Source organism: Stenella coeruleoalba, assembly GCF_951394435.1.
Source record: "Stenella coeruleoalba genome assembly, chromosome: 17".
Classification (NCBI taxonomy): Eukaryota; Metazoa; Chordata; class Mammalia; order Artiodactyla; family Delphinidae; genus Stenella; species Stenella coeruleoalba.
Genome location: NC_137163.1, coordinates 48,207,404 through 48,223,806, shown reverse-complemented (window position 1 = coordinate 48,223,806; position 16,403 = coordinate 48,207,404). Strand labels below are relative to the sequence as shown.

Here is a 16,403-nt window from a genome sequence, read left to right as displayed (position 1 = left end):
TGTTTTCCTCACAGTGTGATCAACTATTGCCAAGGAAGGAAAGGTTAGATTTATCAGTCAAAGTTTGCTAAAGGCCCCCTAGGTAAGTGAACCCTCAGGAGAAACAATCGTCATGTATTCTTTTTCTGTTGTTTCAGTATCTTCGTAAAGAGTCATTTCAGTATGTTTGGTTCTGTAGCAGAGGTTCTGTGAAGTGCTTATCTTCCTCAGAGGTCCAGAAAGCCTGCGAGTCTGTGGGTAAAGATGGGTAAGGAGAGAGAGGGAAGGAGGCTAGAGAGAGGCTCAGTGCTGATAAGGACAGTGTTCTAAAGCCTCCTGGGGGTGAGGCTGGGGTGTACAAACACCCACGACTAATCTAGACAGAAACTGAATAATCAAGGGGACGACCACTGTGAAGTCATGTGGTCACCTCTCCCTCTAGAAATAAACATTGCCCTCAGTAAGTCTCCCCCCTGCCCCAGAAGAGCATTAGGAAGGTCTGGAGAGGGGGATTATTGGCAGAAATGGAAAAAGCAGGTTGAAGGGATTAGCCTGGAGCAGAGAGCCCAAGAAACCCAAGCCAGTAGATGGAAGGCAGACTTTTCATGGAAGTCTCCAAGCCCACGTCAAGTTCTGGGACCACCAAGTACAAGTCAAAGAGTGCTCATTTAACCCCTTTGGGCCCCCACGGGAGTGGAGGAAGACTGGACAGAGAGGGAGAAGGGGCCATTGAAGGTACAGTATATACTATGGGATTTAACTCCTCAAAGGCCTCCCAGTAGCTTCAGATCTGCTCAAGAATCCTTCATGTCCTGCTGGTTTGCAGTGAGTGGCTCACAGCTTCAAGGCCTCCTCTGCCAGATGGAGAACTATTTCAAACATCCTGCCTCTATTTTGTACTCTAGCAATGCAGACAGGAAACGTGACCCCATTTTTAGGTTCTAAAGAGAAATTCTAAGTACCTGAAAGACTGAGGAACATGGTGGCTTTTATTTAAGATGTGGAGATAGAGAGCACATACCTGGACTTGGGCCTGCAGCAGCACAGAATTGCACCAAGAGTTCCCTTTATTTTCTCTCGCATCTCTGTTCCTCCTTTTCTCTCTGCTGGATTAGCCATGGGGACTCCAAGTTCTTTCTTGTGTGGTCCTGGTACCAAGATTCTCCTGGGAATTATAAAGCTATTCACCTTCTACATCGAGCACTTCTTATTTTTTCCCCAGCAACACAAGTCATCCTTAAGAGGGGTCAGGGTGCTAGCTCTTAAATATATTTTAGGCATCCCTTTGTACATTAAATTCTCTTTCTTGGAGACTGCTCCTGACATGGTGTTCACCGTGCTCCCAGCTGGCCTCCTGAAGTTCTGCCCTACCTTCCCCAACAGGTACAGTTCAGGAGCTAGCTGCCTACCTCAGGGTGATAGGTTATCTTCTAGTTGCTTTATTCCTTTCCCTTTTATATTTAGAGAGTATAACTGGAATACATAAACTTCTCTATGACCACAGCTTTATTTGCAACCCACAGGTTTTGTTATGGCATATTTTCATTATCATTGAATTAATAAAATTCTAATTCCCATTGCAACTTTATCTTTGACCTACATAATGATCAGAAGTATGTTTTTAATATCCAACTATTTGGTAAAATATTGGTTATATAGGTTTAAATTTCTTGCTTATTCAGAGTCTTGTGTTATAACCAGAATATAGTCAATTTTATAAATGTGCCATGTGCACCTAAAAATTTCTGCATAATATATATATTCCATCATTGTTGGTGCGGTGTTTTATGTAAATTTAGGCCAAAGTTTTTCATGATGGTATTCAGATCTTCTATAATCTGCTGATTTGTTGTTGTGGTTCTATGTTTCTGATCTAGGTAATTTAGATTTTTCTATTTCTACTTAGATTTTTGGAATTTCCCTTCATATATTGCATTGAAGTTTAGATTTATAATATATTCCTTGTAAAGTAACAGTGGGTTTTATTACCCTGCCTTATCGCCAGTGATACTTTTTGCTTTCAAATCTATGTTAACATTAAAAAATCTTCTTCAATTTTACTTATTGTTGTTATGACATAACTTTTGAATCCTTTCATTTTCAATCTGACTCTTGTCTTTTGTAGGTGGCATAGAATTATGTTTTTTGTTTGTTTCAATAATCCTTGTCCTTTAATTTGAGTATTTACAGTTAATGTATTTTCTTACAGACCGTTTACTCCTTGTTTACTCTTTGTCCCACCTTGTTATGTTCCTTTTGCTCTTATTTCTTCCTTTGAGATTTCTTCAAATTCCATTTTCCCTTATATTAGCTTGTTAATTTTACACAAGTAGCAGTTACACATGTACCATGACTTATTAGCTCTTTTACTGCTTCTCAAGCAATGCTGAGATCTTAAATTTCTTTTACTACTTTTTCTTCTTCCATTTGTTTTAATGCATTCTAATTTTTGATATATTTTATTATTACTCTTTTGTGCTGTTAGATTTTATTTAGGTTTATCCACTTATTTCCGTGATAACTCGGGGTCATCAGTTCAACGTTTGCATGAATAATGCAAATGGAAACAAGACAGGCATGCTTACTGAAACTGAAAATGACTTGGCACTGGCTGGAATAACTGATGAGAGAGCAAGAGAAAAACAAAAATGAAAACAAACCGTGATCAAGAAACAATCAGTCAAGGTCTGACTTTCTGTACTTAGTTTCAAAAAGAGATACCACAAATCCCAGCGGGAGACTCCAGCATCATTAGCTGTCTTTCTCCTTTGTTTCCACCTTCCTTTCCTTTTCCTTCTACCCTAGATTGTTCCAGGAAGTGTTTATAGCTCCTTGCAAGACACATTCTAATACTTGCTTTCTCTCACACAAACTTCACAATATGTCCATGTGATACATTGTGTGGAGGTAAAAGACAATTCATCACAGGCACATCTCCTATGAAAATAAAATTAGAAACTAGCTTCTAAACATGCAGAGAGAAGGGCGTGGTGTCAGGCACTAATTTCCTTGCGAATTCCTCTCCATTTCTAATAGACGTTCTTCTTTACCAAGATCTGTTTTTATTGGTGTCCTATTCCAGACTGCTCCACTCCACCCATCCTCATCCTGTAAAATACATTCACGCTCTTTTGTGACCCTACTCATTTGACCATTAAATAGTCAATCATAGAACTGTCGGAATTAAATATAGAGTGAAATTAAAATACTGGAGTCACTTGGAGGGTTTAAGCAGCTCCACCAGAAAATACTGGGCATGGATTTAAAAGAGGCTGCATGGGACTTGCTCTTGTCCAAGTTCTTTCTCAAGAAGTATCTGAAATAAGCCTAAATTCAGAGTTAATCAAACTGGCCTTCTCTCTCAGGTGGACTGGAATTCATTGCTCTTTCCCCTCAACTCCCTGATGTCAGTGGCACTTTCCGGAGAGGAAGTGGACTTCTCTGCCTACTGCAGAAGCGCAGTTCCCCCGGGCCCACTCCCTGTCTGAATGCCACACTTGAGGCCAGATGCCAGCCTTCCTAGAACATTTGTGGTCTCTTTCAGTTTCCGACCTGCTCAGATTGAGTCCCTGTAGACTCTTCCTCAGCTTGAAACCTGATCTTCCACCCCTTCCCTGACCTTGATGGTTACCTTCCTACTTTAGGCCTCAGGTGCTTTAGCTATAAAATGATATAGTTGCCCTTAATTCTAAAGTCTTCTTTCTAAAGCGCTACAATGTGCTGGCTCCTTGAAAATGTTTCTCTTTGCTGGTTTTAATTTTGTAGAGAATTAAAACCCCAGCCACTCTAAAAGACAGTAAGTTACATTGGATAAGGAAAGTGTGCGTTTGTAGTTAGATTAACAGGGATGGAAGATGACTTAATATGTTTTAAGATACTCATGATCCGTTCTCGTGAGAGTCGGGGGAAGAAGGGGAAGAGAGTTAATAAAATACCAAACGATTGTGACAAATTAAGTTTACCAACATGTAGCTGATTAGTTACTACTTGAATAAGCCACACAAATCCAATCCAAGCTGTCCTTTATTTTTCTAAGAAGGATCCCAGTGAACTGAGTCCCATGTTCAGTGACTCCACGTTCAATGGCTTAGTCTTTAAAAACTGTTATGTTGCTGGAAGAAGAAATATTGCCCATCAGTCCTAATTGATGTTAAGCTATCATGCACATTTGAAATAAATTTATTACTTTGCCTGATCTCAGTGTAATACATTCCAAAGGGGCAAAGAGCACACGAAAAGTTATGGAGTCTCCATCTTCCACACTGAATTGTGCAATAAATTACATATTATTTGGCCGTGAAATTCACCAGCCATAGAAACCACGCCATTAGCAATGTATACAGTGGTAAACAGCAGGTAATGAGAATGATATAAAACCAAACAGACTGCGTATGTTGGCACTGCTGCCAATAAAACAATCATTAAATGCATTCATATGCATCTACGCTAGGTAAGCTCTTTAGGGCAATTGCTATGAGTTCTACATACCTGTCAGGATATTATATATAGCCCACTTTCTATGGCGTTTATTCAAAGACTCTGAGAAAGGGTTACTCTGGGTAAATTCAGACCTTTTCTCAATATAGAATTTGGTCAACATGCATTCTGAACAGCAAAATTTCACAGTATTTTCCTACAATAATTGCCACCTCAGCAAATGCAGGATTAAGTATAATGGATTATAAGAAGTTAGAAAGGAAAGATGGAAGAAAAGAAGGAAGGTAGAAAAAAGGTGGGTATGGAGTACTTCAACATTTATGTAAAGAGTGGACCTAAAACTAACCTGAGGTTTCCCTGAACTATTAGCATACGCTATAGAAACTTAAATGAAAAAATAAAAAAAACCAAGCAAGGGAAACTCAAAGATTCTTTGTTTTTTCACTTTACTGCATATACACGTCCATCTTAAACAATCTATATGCTTATACCCAATAAGAGAGCATTGTTTTGCAAGGCTATTTGGGTTCTATCAGTATGTAAAGGTCGGACAACTCAACTTTAGCAGAGTTAGGCCTCAGGTGAATAATTGCTTCTTTCAGGTTGCGAGCATTTGAATTTTCCAGAAATGTTTCCCAAAATATGAAAACTAAAAGAAGGGTCCTAGGACAGCGTCCTTTAGAAGTTTTATATAGTATCAAGGCTTTTGGAGGAAGAGAATCCTTGTCGATTATCAACACAATGATTCCAAGCAGGTCTATTTTTGCTGAGAATATTATATAACAGAACCCACTTCACCTCCATTATACTGACAATGATCTTCCTTACTTCAACCTTGTGCTTCTTAGTAAAGTTGAAAATACTGAGCCAAGAACAGACAGTGACAATGCCAGAGACTCAGATGTACCTATAGGTGCCTTCAGACAACATCAGCCACCCAGGCTAAAGTCCTGGTTTAAAACATCCCAACATGAATGCATCTCAAAAACCATATGCTGAGCAAGTGAAGCCAGATCAAAAGGGCACCCACTGTATTATTCAACTTACATGAGATTCTAAACTGGGCAAAAGTCATCTCTAAAGATAAAAAACAGATCCGTGGTTGCCTTGGGGTGGGAGATGGGGATACTTTTGCAAAAGCCTGGGAGGAAACTTTCTAGGGTTTTAGAATTGTTATCTGTCTTTATGGGGGTGGTAGTTAAACAAATGTATACATTAATTAAAAGTCACTGAACGTTGACTAAAAATGTCTGCATTTTATTGTATGTAAATGATACCTTAATAAGGTTGATTGCAAAATGAACCAAAACCAAAACAAAGCAGAAGAAAAACCTCTCAAGACCTCAAAGGAAATACACTGTTTTCTTCCAGGGTACCAGACTGGAAATGAGGCATTGGTCTGTTCTACCCTCAGATTATCCCTAGGATTATCTAGTCTATTTTAAAGCACTAGAGTCCCCTATCAGGAAAACTCACCCCATGTTTAATTACTTTGATTTCTTCTGTGCCTCTTCTCCCAACACAGTGAAGCCACTCACGGAAGGAAAACCAGCTTTTTCCAACTTTGTATCACCACATATTCTTTCCAAAGCTATTATTTATGGAATGGAATTTGGCTACACTTTGTAAAAATCTAGTTTTTGGGCCTTACAAATCTTAACAGTTAACCTATTGCCTCCACTGGAATTTGGAAAAAAATTATTTTGAAAAGGAATAGCTGAGACTTGACATTTTTTTGTGTGTGTGATTTTCTGTTCCCCTAAGAGAGAAGTGAGTAGGAATGAGAAACACATACATAAAGAAAAATAAATTATCTTGCTGCCTTTGCATGGTTATAATTTAGAGGAGGCCCTTTTCAACAATAATCTATTATCAGAATCAATAAAATATAATCTCCATGAAGGCCAGGCCAGGATATTTGTCTCTTTTTCAGCAGATTGCAATACAAACCACATTCATGGATATGCTTCTTGATGATCTTTGTAATACTGGAACAGTTGCCCATTTCCTCATGCCTCTTCACCTTAACTTCAACCTGGTTTTTCACCAATGACCTCACATTTCCTTCTCTATCACTTGGTTGTGGGCCTCTTTTCCAACTCCAACTCCAACTCGCATTTCACTCTGGCACCAAAGGAAGACTCACACCTTCCTGCTTTTTAGTCATACCTCAAGGTCATTACCATATTGTGATCACCCTGAAGAATAGCCAGACAATTGTTATTTCAGAGCCATCTGACAGTTTGTAGCTCTAAAAATTAACTAAGGACCGCATTTGTCAAAAATATCCTAGTTTAAGATTTTGGTAATACAGCAACAGTCATTCCGAAGTCACTTATGACAATCAGTGTGGGAAGCACCCTCCTTCAGGAAGATCCTTTGCCATACAATACTCTTTCCCTGTCTGGTAATAAGGAAGCATGGCTGTAGAAAGTAACCTTTTGTGGAAAGAAATACTTGGCTTTGAGAAGGCTTGAAGTTCATACATTTTTCTTGAATTAGATTCCCCATTAATTACTTTATCCACAAAGAGGTAATTATCAGAGTTATGTAAGCAATTAAGGAGATGCTACTCCACATCCTTTCAGCTTGTTGACCTTTCTCACTTTATTTCATGTGGCTATCTGCAACATCAGTGATTTACATGCCTTTCTTTTTTTTTTTTTTAACAGATTTCTGTGTGTGTGTGTGTCCCCATGATGAAGACATCATTAAAGTAAAATATCATGAATAGACTCTTAAGAAGCAGAGTCTACTGAAAGTCCTGGAAAATATGAAAGCACTAATATTCATGGACAACTCTACACTCTGAAAGTTACTCCAAATGTTGTTGATCTCTCTTTTGTCTAGGAGTTTTTCAAATTTTCTACCATGATCATTTGTTAGTTTTATAATTACATAATAAAGGCGTTACATCATACAATCTTTTGTTATCCATTGCAGTTTTAAAACTATTCCTTTCCTTGTCCTCAGCAGATATGTCATAGATTATTAGTACACAAGCAAAGACTTTCAACGTAACAGTACTTTATAGTGAGAAGAACTATACTGAGCTATCTCTATCCTAAGACAATGCACTAGGAAAGCACTAGGAATTCTTAAGCACTAGGAATACAGAGACGATCAAGGGGCAAGTTCCTTGCCTTCGAGTATACATGATCATTATAGCAAATGCTTAAATAGCACTTAGTATGTAACTCGCCACAGCAGTCTTATTATCCTCCTTTTTAATAGGTGAGCAGAGGAAGCCACAGGGAAGTCATAGGGTAAAGCCAGAATTTGAACCTAGGTAGACTAGTACACTCTCCACGGCTTTAACTACTACATTAAAATATATATATATATATAACTCCAAGTATTCCAAAGTTACAAAACACTTATCTACCAAAACTCAAAAAGGAGCACACAAACTTGCATAGAAAATAAACATGTGGGCTTCCCTTGTGGCGCAGTGGTTGAGAGTCTGCCTGCCGATGCAGGGGACACGGGTTCGTGCCCCAGTCGGGGAAGATCCCACATGCTGCGGAGCGGCTAGGCCCGTGAGCCATGGCCGCTGAGCCTGCGCGTCCGGAGCCTGTGCTCCTCAACGGGAGAGGCCGCAACAGTGAGAGGCCCGCATACCGCAAAGAAGAAAATAAACATGTAAAAGTTCATAAATAAACCACAATATAACCTGCTCCACATAATATACTGACTGCAGTGTCCTGGGCCTCTCCCATCCTTAGGTAGCCGGAAATTACAACAAAATAATACTTTTCACCTTTGGAAGCCACACCATCTCTCATACCCACCAACCAATTACTTCCTTAGAATTGGAAATTAACCTGAATATCATAAAATATATCTATATAGCATTAGTGATGTAGAATCTTTGTTTAAAGACAATAACTTCAATAGCAGAGGGAACGTCACCATTGCAGGCTTCCGATAACCTCTATATTTCTCAGATTTCATGCTAAATCATATAATGCCATATTGTGTCTGAAGCTATTTTTTCAATAGTCCATTTTCTTAAATGGACGAGCAAAGCCGTAAATACTGAGGAACATTTTGGCTCCCAAATCCTAAAGCCATTCTGACTATGCCTGGGTGATCATGGGGACGTCATCGGAACTACCAGAGGACTGGCTGAAATACCAGTGTTCTGGCCAGCTTAATTAGAAATTATACAGAATCCAATTTTATTTTTTTGTTAAGTAATTCCTATGAGGCTTTTAGGATGTCAGTGTAAAGTCCTTTCATGTGTAATCTTTATCCATTAGATAGGGAACAATGCCAATCCCCGTCATAAATACTTTCACAACCTGACACTGAAAATCCATTGCAGGGCATACGACCTGCAAATAGGATGTGAATCACACACATCCACTCATTCAGACAATCCACAAATATTCATTTTTAAGTCTACTATATGCCAATAATGTACCGGCCTCTCAGATGCTAAACCATGCTAAATGCTGAAACAGACATACTCAGTTCGGGCCCTCCTGGAACTTATTACCTACAGAAGTGCCTTCACTGTAAATGGTCAGGTCTCAGCCAATGCTATTATCATCAGCAGGTGACCAAAGGATAGAGCTTGCTTCCCTTCAGAGGTACAAAACAGTTCTTACACCTGAATGGGATGCAAAGAATCATCTGACTTCTTTTCACCAGGGGATGAATTGAACTGTCCTTGCAGAAGAGATAACATAAGGTGTGAACCCCAGATCCTAGAAACGGGCCAGGCACACGATAAGTGTTCAGCTTTTCAAAAACAAATGAACAATCACTTCCTCTCCTAGATCTTTACACCCTTCCTCTGTTGGCTACTTTCTCTCAGCTTATAAACATCCTCAAATATACACACTTAAAAAAACTCTCAGACCTATGATTCTTTGGATATTCTTGTGGATAACCTAAGTCTCTACCATGCCTTCAAACACCTGTCCTCCCAAAAGCCCACATCTGTACCTTGGGCCCAGACCTATCTACCAGGCCCCTCTAAAGCACTGAAGATGAAGTAAGATCCTCTCGCCACCCCCAATCCCTTTCTACTGTGCTCTGTATCTCTCAAAAAGATGCAGCTGTAAACTGTCACCCACGCTTGCTGCCCTCCCTTTTCTAACTGGTCACCAGGCCTCACCCATTCTCTCTCAGATCTGCAAAACCCGGTCCCACCTTTTATAACTTAAGTGGGACCCTTAGATTACAATTCACCCTGCACCCAATCAACTGCCTTCCACATGGAGGTCCAAGTGAGCCTCTAAACCAGAATTCCATTTCACTGTTCTTTGGTGTTTCCCGCAGCCTTCAGGATAAACATCCAAACTTCTGACAGGACAAACAAGGCGCCTTTCTGTTGGGCCCCACTAAGTTTTCAGTATCGACTCTCATTTCTTTCCCAAACCCTGAGTTCCAGTCCTGTACATTAGTTTTGCCATATTTTCTTACATTTCTCAAACTTCAACACACACTGCTCTCTCCTGCCACCCCAGGAGCTTCTACATACCCTTAGAAAGGACGGCACTTCCTCCAAGAATCCTACCCTGAACTTGCCCTTCCAAGTTTCTGTGCTCTGCAAAGGGGAAAGATGGCGGGGAGGGATACATTAGGAGTTTGGCATTAACATATACACACGACTATATATAAAATAATCAACAAGGACCTACTGCATAGCACAGGGACCTCTACTCCATATCCTGTAACAAAGTGTACGGGAAAAGAATTTGAAAAGGAATGGATATATGTATAACTGAATCACTTTACTGTACACCTGAAACTAACACAATATTGTAAATCAACTATCCTCCAATATAGAATAAAAATTAAATCAAAGAAAAAAGAGATTCTGTGCTCTGTAGCAGCAGAACTCACTTCTTCCAGAGCACTGACTCCTGTGCTTGTGTTTACTTGCTGCCCAGTAGAAGGGAAGATTACCTAGGGCAGAAGCATGGTCTCCAGCAGCCCTTGGTTCTGACAACTCATTCAAGTGCCAGGATACTTTACACACATAACCTGCTTAATTGATTCTAAGAACCCACAGAAAGAGTGGTTTTTAATGTCATTTTACAAGTGTGTGGATTGTAGTGCAAAAGAAACCTGTCCAGGCCACAGAGAGCATAAGCTCTGGAATTCAAACCCTAAGCTGCCTTCACACCGGTGCTCTTTCCACTATATATGATACACCTATTGAAAAAAAATTTTTTTTCCCGAGCCCTGTTTGAATGGAAAGGAAATGAAGCTGGGATATATCCATTTCCTAACCGCTTTGGTGTGTACCAGGCAAAGTCATTCAACAGACCAGGTAACATCTGTGCAACAATTAACGATACTCCAAACTGTGCTAAGTGTTCTACTTTGTAGAGTCTAGAAGCATTAACACAGTGCATCCTTGTAACCGCCACGGAGGCTGGGTCCTGTTAAGCCCATGCTACAGATGAGAACACTGAGACCTTGAAGCCTTAAGGCACTCGGCCGGGGTCACCGAGCTGGCAGGAGTCCTAGGCCGCACGCCCCGTCTAGTGCACGCACACCCGGGCACTGGGCATCGGTTCTAGTGCCCACCCTCCACCTTTAACCATTTAATACCCCGCTTCTCAGCGCCCACACGAGGGCCCCTGGAAGCGGGAAGTACAAAACTGTCTTGAGAAGCCGTGGCTGGAAGCAGCTCTGGATACAGATCACGGGCAGAGGGTGCTCAGGAGCGGCGCCCAGTCTACCCCGCGGAGGCGGTCGGCGTTAAGTCCAGCAGGCCCTCCCTCAGGGAAGCCCGCACGGAGGGCAGAGGCACCGAGTCCTGCAGCGCGCACAGGTCCTCAGAGCGCGAGAAGGAGTCGGCCGTGCTGTCCGGGCGCAGCTTCACCGAGTGTTCATGGCCTGAGCGCGGCCTCGGGGACGCTGGCTGCAGACAGGATGCCCACACCCTCCTGTGGGTCCCGGCTCGCCTCCCGGCCCCTCGGGCGCCCACCGCCCGGCGGCTGCGACCCGGCGGCTGCGGCCCCGCATCGTGGGCAGGACCGGCATAGCAGCCAGAAGACATAGGGCCACGGGCCCCAGCTAGGCCGGGGCCTCCATGCCGCGCTCCGGAGCCCACGCGCGGCCTGGTGTTGGCGCGGGCATCAACTGCCTCCCGAGCCGCGGGGTTGCGGCTTAAGCCGTGCGTCCGCACGCAGACCCGCCTCCCCTGACGACGCGGCCTGAGGAGCGGTGTCGGCAGCTTCGAGACTACGGCAGCGCAAAAGGTAGGAGGTGTGGAGAATTTGGGGTTTCCAAAAAGCGCTTGCTGACTGATCCAAACAAAAGTGAGACATGGTTGTATCAGCGCATTTTAAAAGTAGTTAAACTCCCTCAAAGTGTCTCTGCTCGCCCCGCCCAGGAGAGAGCGTGAACTCCTTGAGGCACGCAGGAAAGGCTGAGTGAACGTCTGCCTGTGGTCCCTTACCTGGTGCACGGGTGTGTGAATTTCTGCGGAGAGCTCTTAATTTCTGTCGTTTCTGCTGACTTGACACGGTGGTTGGCAAACGGTGACGTGTTCCGTGAATTCAGGACATGATCGTGGTTCCTAATAATCACTTTGTTTTGTACTGACACCTCCACAGAGAATTTACTACTGAATATCCACTTTAGAGAAGAGAAACTGAGGCGTAGGAAGTGAAGTGACTGAGTAAGAGGAAGGACTCAATTGGTGTTAGTAAATTAACCCTGCAAGGAGGCCGTTAGCCTGCGGTGGCTCTAGCGATGCGGCCGCCTACTTAAACCAACCAAAATCTAAGCCTGTCAGCGCCTCAGGGTGACGAACACCGCTGAGGACACCCAGTCACAAACCACCAACTAGGCGTTAAAGCCATAGCAAATCACTCGTTTCCTTGCTTTGCTTCTGCCCTTTTAAAATAAACATCTCTGCAGCTCCTGTGGCTGGAGTGCTCCTCACCTCTTCCGCTTTGTGCTGCCTGAATTGAATCTGTTTTTGCGCACATAAAGTGTTAAAATTTTAAATATGCCTCAGTTTGTCTTGTAAGATTGGCCGTAGAAGTTGGATTTGTGTCCAGTTTCTAGAGCAGTGGTCGTCCTCTGGTCAGGCCTTAGGCGTTACGTGTACAACGTTCCTCTTCTACCACCACCTTCTGGATGGCTCCACCCACTACCAGCTCCCACGCATCAGTTCCCCTAGATGTGGTCAGCAATGGCTTTTACATGCAGCGTGCTCACATTATAACATCGCAGACACTCCTCCGTCCTCCAGCCAGCGTGTGAAGTGAAACATTACCATTCCTGTTGAAGAGTCTCTGGTGTGACCACTTTCCCAAACACAGCCACTCCCCAGCTGACCCTGGGTAACCACTCTTCTGAACTTGGTCTCCATCACTGGCATGGATGTCTTTCTATGTAGGCTACATGTTTAAGTATTCTTAAACTGCATATCGTATTCTATTTTGTTTTCTCTTGTTACTTGCTTTATTTAGTGTTATCTTTGCTAGGTTCATCCATGCTGACACGTAAAGATCTGTCTAGTTCATGTACTTTCCTCGCTACGTAGGATTCCCATGTAGGGAAATCCAATAATTTATATGTGCATTTTCCTGTTGATGGACATTTAAATTGTTTCGAATTTTAAGTATGAATTTCTTTTTAAAAAAATTTTATATCCTTTTTAAAGGTTACTTTACATTTACAGTTATTACAAAATATTGGCTATATTCCCTGTGTTGTACAATACATCCTTGAGCCTGTCGTACACCCAGTAGTTTACATCTCTCACTTCCCCACCCCTGTATTGCCCCCTCCTCCCCCTCCGCACTGGCAACCATTAGTTTGTTCTCTATATCGGTGACTCTCCTTCTTTTTTGTTATATTTATTCAATTGTTGTATGTTTTAGATTCCATATATAGGTGATATCCTACAGTGTTTCAGAGTTCAAAAGACTCTCACGACAGAAGCCAAAAGGTAAGAGCCACTTTACATTGATAAAAAGCATTTTAACTATGTAGAAGCAGAAAATGAAAAGAAAGAACTTTGCATTACATTTAATAAAAGCTTAGGGAGATCTTTGTGGTATATTAGTGAACTTATTTGTGGAAATTTAGCCATGTACATTGTGTTGGAGAGGCACCAAGAGTTCAAGGACTCTCACAATTTGAGTACACAATTGCCTTACTTGTAGGCATGGTGGCATCCATTTACATAACAATGATTTGGAGGATGTTGTGTTAGTCAGCTCTTGCTGTGATAATGCTTTGGAACAAATCGACCCAAAACTCAGTTCCATAAACAAGAATTTATTTTTCTTGGACCTATTGGCTAGCTGCAGTGGCTCTCTTTTAGACCTCTAGATGGCTGGTTTTGCTCCGTGTTTTGGGTCAGTTTGAGGTCTGTAACACACATGTTCCTCTGGAGCCCAACTGTGAGGCCGCAGCTCCCAGGCCCTGTCTTCTCACAGAGTTCACTGATACATAAGAGGTGAGCCCAACTGCACAAGCCCATTTAAGGCCTCTGCTGCTCATTGAAGGCCATCATGTCTGCTCACACTTCATTGGCCAAAACATGTCACAGATCTAAGCTGTATTTAGAATATGTGTATCTGTTTAAAGTTGGGTGCCCTCACAGAAGAATATTGCCTTTTGGACAGTGTCACCTTAGCATTTTCATTGGCATTTGCAAACGTGATAAACGCCGTGTGCACTTTTTCACCTTTGAGAACTTTCTGAAATTGTGGGACCATTTCTATTGGAAAAGAGGAAGGTACACTTTAGAACTCAACTCTAGTTATGGCATTGTTGGGAGAAGAATTATTGAGATAAGGTCAATACAAGTGAAAGATTTGGGATCACATTTTCATCATTAACATTAGCATTCTACAGAACATTCCTGGAGAATTGTGATGCTTGCTTTATGTGATTTCTATCATAAATCATTAGAATTTGACCAAGACACTTCAGTGAAACATACATCATACAGCACATCGCATTTTAGTTTTTCCTACCACTCCACAACTTATCATCAATACTTCACCATAACTCAGAAACAGAAACAGAAACTGAGTGAGTTCATTGTTAGCAGACGGGCTTCACAAGCAATACTAGTGGAAGTTCTTCAAATGATAGCAGACAGTTAACTCAAGCCATACAAACAAAACAAAGAATGCTGACTAGAGCAGTTGTGTAGGGAATTATAAAAGATACTGTAATTTCAAATTTCTTCTCCTTTCTTCTCTTAACTAATTTAAAAAGTAAGTGCCTAAACAATATGACTATATTTGGATTGTTCTCTATGTAAAATAAAAAAATATCATATATTTGATGATATGGCACAACGAAGGCAGTGAGAACAAAGCTGTGTTAGAATAAAAATGACAGTAGATCATAAGCTGAATCCGCAGGAAGAAAGGAAGAGAACCAGAAATGGTAAATAGATTAACCCGACAAACTCAAAAATATTTATTTGCTCAACTTTCTTCTCTAAGCTCTTTGAAAAAATAAGCTTCTGAGAAGTAATTATTATAATAATATGTTGTTAAGTATGTAAAATATATAAATGTAATAAAAACAAAAAAGAGGGGAAGGCATACAGCTCTATAAAAGTACAGTTTCTGTTTCTATCTGGAATGAACCTAGTAAAAATCTGAAGAGATTCTGAGATGTATTACATAAGCCCTAGTGCAGCCATTACTCAAACAATGTGGTTAAAAATCATTAAAGGAATTACATGTTACAGTAGAAAATATCTACTTACTATAAAAGGAAAACGGAGGAACAATAACAAAAAAGCAAAAACATGAGACATGTAGAAAACCAAAGGTAAAATGATAGACATAAATAAATCCTACCATATCAATAATAAAAACTAAATGTAAATGAATTAAACAGTACAATCAAAAGGCAGATATTGTCGAACTGGGTATTAAAAAATGTTTTCTATAGGAGACACTGCTTGGATTCAAAAGTCTAATGTGTACAAAGTAAAAGGATGAAAAAATATACATCATGCAAATAGCAACCGTAAGCATTGCTGAAGTGGCTATACTAATACCAGAAAAAATAGACTTTAAAACAAACAAAAAAGTTACTAGATATGAAAAGGGACATTTTATGATAAAGAGAGGGAAGATACAAAAATCTTTAACATATTTGCCCTGAATAAGGTAAAACCAAAATACACGAAGAAGAAAATACCAAAATCCATGAAGAATTGAAGGAAGAAATAGATAATTGCACAACATTAGGTAGAGGCTTCAGTACTCCACAGTCAATAATGGATAGAACAGTTAGGCAGAAGATCAACAACGATATAGAAGAGTTGGACGAGACTATGAATTAACAAGACCTAATAAATGTTTACAGAACACTCAACCAAACAGTAAAATACTCATCCTGCTCAACTACATGTGAAACGTTTTCCAGCATAGATGACATGCTAGGCTGTAAGAGAAGAGATTGAACCCCACATACATTGCTGGTGGGAATGTAAAATGGTGCGGCCATTTTACAAAACAGCTTGAGAGTTCCTGCAAGTGTTAAACATAGAGTTACCCTATGACCCAGCAGTTCCACTACTAAATATATACCTAAGAGAAATAAAAACTTATGTCTGCACAAAAGCTTGTACGTGCATGTTCATAGAAGCGTATTTCTAAAAACAAAAGGTGGAAATAATTCGAATGACAACTGGATAAATGAATAAACAAAATGTGGAATATCCATACAATAGAATAGCATTCAGCTATAGAAAGGAATGATCTATTGATCCATGTTACAACATGGACGAACCATGAAAGCATTATGTAAAGTAAAAGCAGCCACTCACAAAACATCACATATTGTACGGTCCCATTTATATGAAATGCCCAGAATAGCAAATCTGTAGAGACAGGAAGTAGATGAGTGGTTGCCTAGGGCTGAGAGGGTTGAGGAGATTGAAAAAAGCTTGTTAATGTGTAATGGGTTTTTTGTGGGGGGACAGAAATCTAAAATTGGATTGTTGTGATGCTTACACAAGTCTTTTAGTGGTT

At 40.8% G+C, this 16,403-nt stretch overlaps 1 protein-coding gene across 1 annotated transcript in view; it reads left to right on the top strand.

Annotated features, from left to right (window-relative positions):
• The first annotated feature begins 13,320 nt into the window (after positions 1–13,320).
• LOC307175784 (UDP-N-acetylglucosamine--peptide N-acetylglucosaminyltransferase 110 kDa subunit-like) overlaps positions 13,321–16,403 on the top strand; it is a 30,572-nt gene continuing 27,489 nt past the window's right edge. The window contains exon 1 of the mRNA XM_079901268.1: positions 13,321–13,342. The gene's annotated coding sequence lies outside the window, so the exon portion shown is untranslated. The remainder of the gene's footprint in view (positions 13,343–16,403) is intronic.